General features: G+C 40.6%; 1 non-coding gene across 1 annotated transcript; it reads left to right on the forward strand.

Moving 5' to 3' along the window:
- Positions 1 to 4,649: 4,649 nt before the first annotated feature.
- Positions 4,650 to 4,756, forward strand: LOC132508441 (U6 spliceosomal RNA). Its single transcript, XR_009536580.1, has one exon. It is a non-coding gene; the product is annotated as a U6 spliceosomal RNA (small nuclear RNA).
- Positions 4,757 to 5,877: the final 1,121 nt, after the last annotated feature.

The raw sequence follows: 5,877 nt of genomic DNA on the forward strand, positions 1-5,877 counted from the left end.
TCTTTAATCATTATTTTCAGCCTACATATATAATGCTCTAGTGACTCACATTTACTTTTAGATGTAAAAGCTTGGTTTTGTCCTCGCTAATTAAAATGCCCACATTTCTTAGATGGGCTTAGAAGATAAAGCTGTATTCCACTGCATAACAGATAGGACCATTTGGGGAAGCACCAGGGTGTGTTTATTTGAATTGATTGCTCTCCCTTTGGGAGACAACATGCCTGATGTGGTAATGCTGGGTTTACAAGTCTTTCATACACACATACTCTTGTCTTCCTCATATGGAGGGTGGAAGAGGCTCCTTTAACTAGAATTTTCTAGAACATGGTTTGAATGGAGTGGGTTCCTGGGGCACCTTTGTCATACTCATCTCTGTGGGTGCCAGGATCCTGTGATAATTGTCTTCGCAGACTCGTGGAAGCTTTTGGACCATGGAGGCTGATGACTGAGGCCAAGGGGGTCACTGCTGACACTGACCAGAATAAGCAACACATGCTTCTTCTTGTTCTGTTAAATGTGAAACATAGCCAGGGGAGCACTTTTCTGCCTTTTGTGGACCAGGCATTGGCAGAGTTGAAGGTCAAGTTTACCTCCCAGGTGCCCTAGAAGCACAGCTTGCAGCCCACGTAAGAGGAAAGAAAGCTGAGAGGTGGCTTCTGCAAAGTCTGGAAAGCACAGCTCCAGGGACGAGCCCAGAGTCTCTGTTTTCACCAATGCTGGATACTCCTGTTCGATTTGCTCTTGATGTGTTCTTTCAGTGATACTTCTTTTACACTCTTTTAGACCAAACCAGCTGTAGAAGATAATTATCCTAACCATCATTCAAAGAGAACTTGTGCTTTGCTTTGAGATACTCTGTAAGAAAATGTTTGATTGCATTTGAAATCTATTCTCGTTACCGCAGGAAATTTCCTCCATACTTTTGTCAATGAAAGAAGAGAAAGATCTTTTGGACTCTGTAAATTTAATTTCAGCTGTTGCAAATTTTGAATGGTTGTGAAATAGTTTTACATTTTATTATCACCTACTCATACAAAGACAGTTTTTAGTTGTGGTAACTATTAAAACTTTGAAAAGAGCCTCATTAGAAAGTATCAATCAGAAATTGTGTGTGGCCAATTCAAGCATAAAATCTACTGTGAAATAGAAGTTATCACCAGAGAAGCAAGTTCAAGTTGCCTATTAGAAGTCTGATGGGACTTTATGTAGATTTCACACAAGTTTAGTATTTAATACCATCCACAATACTTTGTATTTTGTCTTTTCTTATCATAATTGTATCTTATAAGAATGTTTAATGAATTTTCCTCTGCTACCAGCATTACTACGCTAAAAAATAGTATCATGTTTCCTGTTGCAGTGGAAAAAAAAATCCTACACTACAGTGCATTGCACTGCACTCAACAGTCCTTTTACAATTTCCTATTGTGGTAATGATAATGATCCTTGTTATAAGTGATTTCGTCTCAGAAAAGGAAACTCTCACTGGCTTATACAACAACCTGGTGAATAGAGCCGATTGTCTTTGTAAAGATGAGCACAGGAAGCCGTGAGGTCGAGAGTCTTGCCTTCATTCATGTAAACTGTAAATGGCCATCTCTTTTGCCTCCTGTCCTGTGCTTTGCAGACCTGGGCAAAGTTCCTCAAAAATACAGATGACTCTCTCCATCCAAACTAGAAAAATTGAGATGATGTTGTTTATTATTAACATGCTTACCATTTATATTTTTAAAAAATGTATCATCCCAGAAATGTAGGCGTTCTTCTTGATATATTACTAAACATTACAGGAGACGGAATGAAAGAATAATCTTTCCATTTATAGATGTTGCTCTGCAGCGGGATACCTGGCTGAGAGGGAGAAGAGCTCAACTAGGTTTCAGAAGATTATGTGAAACGGGACATGATTGGGACAGTGTGAAGTGATGTACTCAGAAGAAAGATAATTCAAGCAACATATAACCCACAGTTTTCAGGCATAGGAGCCTAGATGTAAAACTAGGGTTATTAGACCATTTGGCTACAGTCCTTCTCCAGCTTTGCCTCATCGGCTATTGCAAGATGTCTGTCATATTTGACCATCTCTCAAATCTTTCTACTTTTTCTCCCAACTCCAATGTCACTTCCTCTGTCCAAGGTACAATAATTTCTCAAGTGGTCTCCCTTTATCCTTTTCTCTCTTTTGTTTATTCTCTTCTCCACTGTCAGCATAATCTTTTGGCAATCCTAATCTGGCATGTAGCACACAACAAGTCTACTAAACCCCTTTGGTATCTTCCTATTGCTCCTATGGTTAGGAGAGATATTCCCAGAATGGACTTCAGGGCCTCCCTTGACCCAGCCCCTGTCTGTCTGTCCACCTTCACCTGGCCCCAAGTGTCAGCTTTGATCACATTCTCTAAACACCTTCTCCTCACTGCCAATGGGCTTCTGCCCACCATCACCGCTGTTTGTGTTCTCCTTGGTCCTCTGGTCACCTCAATCATGCCTCTTTGTCCTTAATATCCCACTTCATTGTTATATCCTCAGAGAATCTCTCCCCAATGTCCTGATTTGGTCAACAGCACATATCACAGGCTCTGAAAAGTGGCATCACTTTTGCTTGGTTGTGCTTTGCTTTTCATATTTGCCATTTTTCATTTACTTGGCAGTTACTTGATTAATGTCTGTTTTTCCTGCCAGACCATTTAGACCCTATGAAGACGGACTGTGTTTTTTACTTTTTTTTTTTTGGCTCGCCGTTGTGGTCCCAGAGTGCAGTGTTGAATTGAGTCAGACCAATGTAAACGATTAGTACATTTCAGCCGCTATTTATTATTAATATTTTTTTAGTGGATTCAGTGTACGTACTTCTGGTGAACCGCTTGGTGCTCAGTCAGTTGTCCTTTTCCTGACTTTGGCTTCTCCAAGTCCTATAGTAGCAAAGCCTGTCTGCAGCCTCCATCACTGAATCCTACTGGGGCCTCCGCTGGGGACAAGAACCAGGCTTCAGCCTAGCCTCCAAGGACCCTCAGGGGTGAGGACTGAGGTAGCAACAGAGCCTAGGTTTGACTCCACCAGACCCAAGAGGCTCTGGCTTTCCAAGGGGCTTGCAAAAAAAAAAAAAAAAGCCGTGTAACATAGCCAAACACCATGGTGCAATTGACACCTCATGGGGTGAACTTGGACCAGCGAGATACAGGAGGCAGGAAGGAGCTGGCAGATGAATTGCTTCCCTTCTTCCCTCTGAGACAGTGAAGCATGTAGCCCCATTTGGCTTTTCCAGGGACATCCCCCTGACCAATCCACCCTCTCCCTTTATTCCTCTGAAACTTGGACCAGTTTTTTAATGCCCATCGTGTATTTGTTTTCCCCGCTTCCCTCTCTCTTCCCTCTTGCCCCTCTCTCCCGTGCCCTGGCACTACACCCCCGTGAAAAATGTTAGCTAAGATTTGCCTCAGACTGTTTTCTAGTTAACCCACACTTAGATAATTTTCCTTCTTGTTTTCAATATCATTGTAGTCTTCATTAGGGGCATCAATTGGATGACATTGGACCCCGTTCATACATTTATTAGCTTAATATTTATTGCGTTCATACAAGGCAATAGGCTGTATTTTGGGTCTCTTAGGTATGAGAATGCAGAGAAAGTTATCCCTGAGCTTCAGGGGCCACTTCTAAGGTGGAAGAAGGGGAAGCAGACATGCAAATTAGCTATCAAGAGATTATAGTAAGGGTTCTTTGAGAAAATAATCATTAATTTTGCCCAAAACTGTCAGGAGGGTTTCCTCAGGGGACAGTAACATATGAGCTGAGTCCTAAAGGACGAGGAGTGATCTTTCCAGCAGACAAGGTGGGTCAGAGAGGGAGAAAGGCAGGAGGTGGAGGGAGGAACAGGCACACAAAAGCAGAGGTGAGGGAGACCACGGTACATCGTGGGGAAAACTGCAAGAATTTGTTAGGATAAAAGGAAGCTGGGGAGGACGATGGGGTCAGAGCTACAAAGAAACATTGACTTTACATTGTGGTTGGGCAACCACATTTCTCAGAAACACAGTGAAGAAACATCAGAATAAAGTGAAGAACACGATTTAGGGATCTGGTATCAACTAATTTTGTTCCTTTATTTCCTGCTTGGTTTTGTAGCAGGATTTCAGGCACACTGAGCTGCCCAAGTTCAGAAATATGAAGAATGAGTGTTGATATAATCATAGAACATGACATTTTTAGATGAGGCTGCTTGTCCTTTGAAACTCAGAGAGTGAACTGGCAAATCTAGCCTGGTTGATCCCCTGAAACAGATTTGTTTTTGAGGACTCTTTCTATAAGCAGAATTATTTTCAGTAATAATCATGAAATGGGATGAATATATTTCATGTATGAACCAAAATTTGTATTTGCCAAATTAAAATTTTACTGCTTGAATTTCACATTCTGTTTCACTTTTAAATTGAAATAAACACTCTAAGAGCACATAGAATGAGAGAATTGAAGTGACTCTAGCTTTTTTTCTTCATCTTTACCATCACTGTTTATTTCTCACCTGTGGGTTAAATATAGGAATATGTACCATATCCACAGGGGTTGGATATATGAACTATACCTGCACCCGAAGTAAGCTGAAACGATTCTAAATCCTTGCAAATTTACTTGCAAAAGCAAAGTGTGTGCTGGCTTTGGCAGCACATATACTAAAATTGGAATGATACAGAGAAGATTAACATGGCCCTTGCACAAGGATGACATGCAAATTCGTGAAGCATTCTATGTTTTTACCTACATATAAAAGAATGAAATTAGAACACTCCCTAACACCATACACAAAAATAAACTCAAAATGGATTAAAGACCTAAATGGAAGGCCAGACACTATAAAACTCTTAGAGGAAAACATAGGCAGAACACTCTATGACATAAATCACAGCAAGATCCTTTTTGACCCACCTCCCAGAGAAATGGAAATAAAATAAAAAATAAACAAATGGGACCTAATGAAACTTAAAAGCTTTTGCACAGCAAAGGAAACCATAAACAAGATGAAAAGACAACCCTCAGAATGGGAGAAAATATTTGCAATTGAAGCAACTGACAAAGGATTAATCTCCAAAATATACAAGCAGCTCATGCAGCTCAATATCAAAAAAACAAACAACCCAATTCAAAAATGGGCAGAAGACCTAAACAGAGATTTCTCCAAAGAAGACATACAGATGGCCAAGGAGCAAATGAAAGGATGCTCAACATCACTAATCATTAGAGAAATGCAAATCAAAACTACAATGAGGTACCACCTCACACTGGTCAGAATGGACATCATCAAAAAATCTAGAAACAATAAATGATGGAGAGGGTGTGGAGAAAAGGGAACCCTCTTGCACTGTTGGTGGGAATGTAAATTGATACAGCCACTATGGGGAACAGTATGGAGGTTCCTTAAAAGACTAAAAATAGAACTACCATAGGACCCAGCAATCCCACTACTGGGCATATACCCCAAGAAAACCATAATTCAAAAAACTACATGTACCACAATGTTCATTGCAACACTATTTACAACAGCCAGGACATGGAAGCAACCTAAGTGTCCATCAGCAGATGAATGGGCAAAGAAGATGTGGCCCATATATACAATGGAATATTACTCGACCATAAAAAGGAACAAAATTGAGTTATTTGTAATGAAGTGGATGGACCTAGAGTCTGTCATACAGAGTGAGGTAAGTCAGAAAGAGAAAAACAAATACAGTATGCTAACACACATGTATGGAATCTAAAAAAACGGTACTGATGAACCTAGTGACAGGGCAGGAATAAAGACGCAGACGTAGAGAATGGACTTGAGGACACAGCGGGGGAAAGGGGAAGCTGGGACAAAGTGAGAGAGTAGCACTGACA

This window comes from Lagenorhynchus albirostris, chromosome 17, assembly GCF_949774975.1.
Source record: "Lagenorhynchus albirostris chromosome 17, mLagAlb1.1, whole genome shotgun sequence".
Taxonomy (NCBI): Eukaryota; Metazoa; Chordata; class Mammalia; order Artiodactyla; family Delphinidae; genus Lagenorhynchus; species Lagenorhynchus albirostris.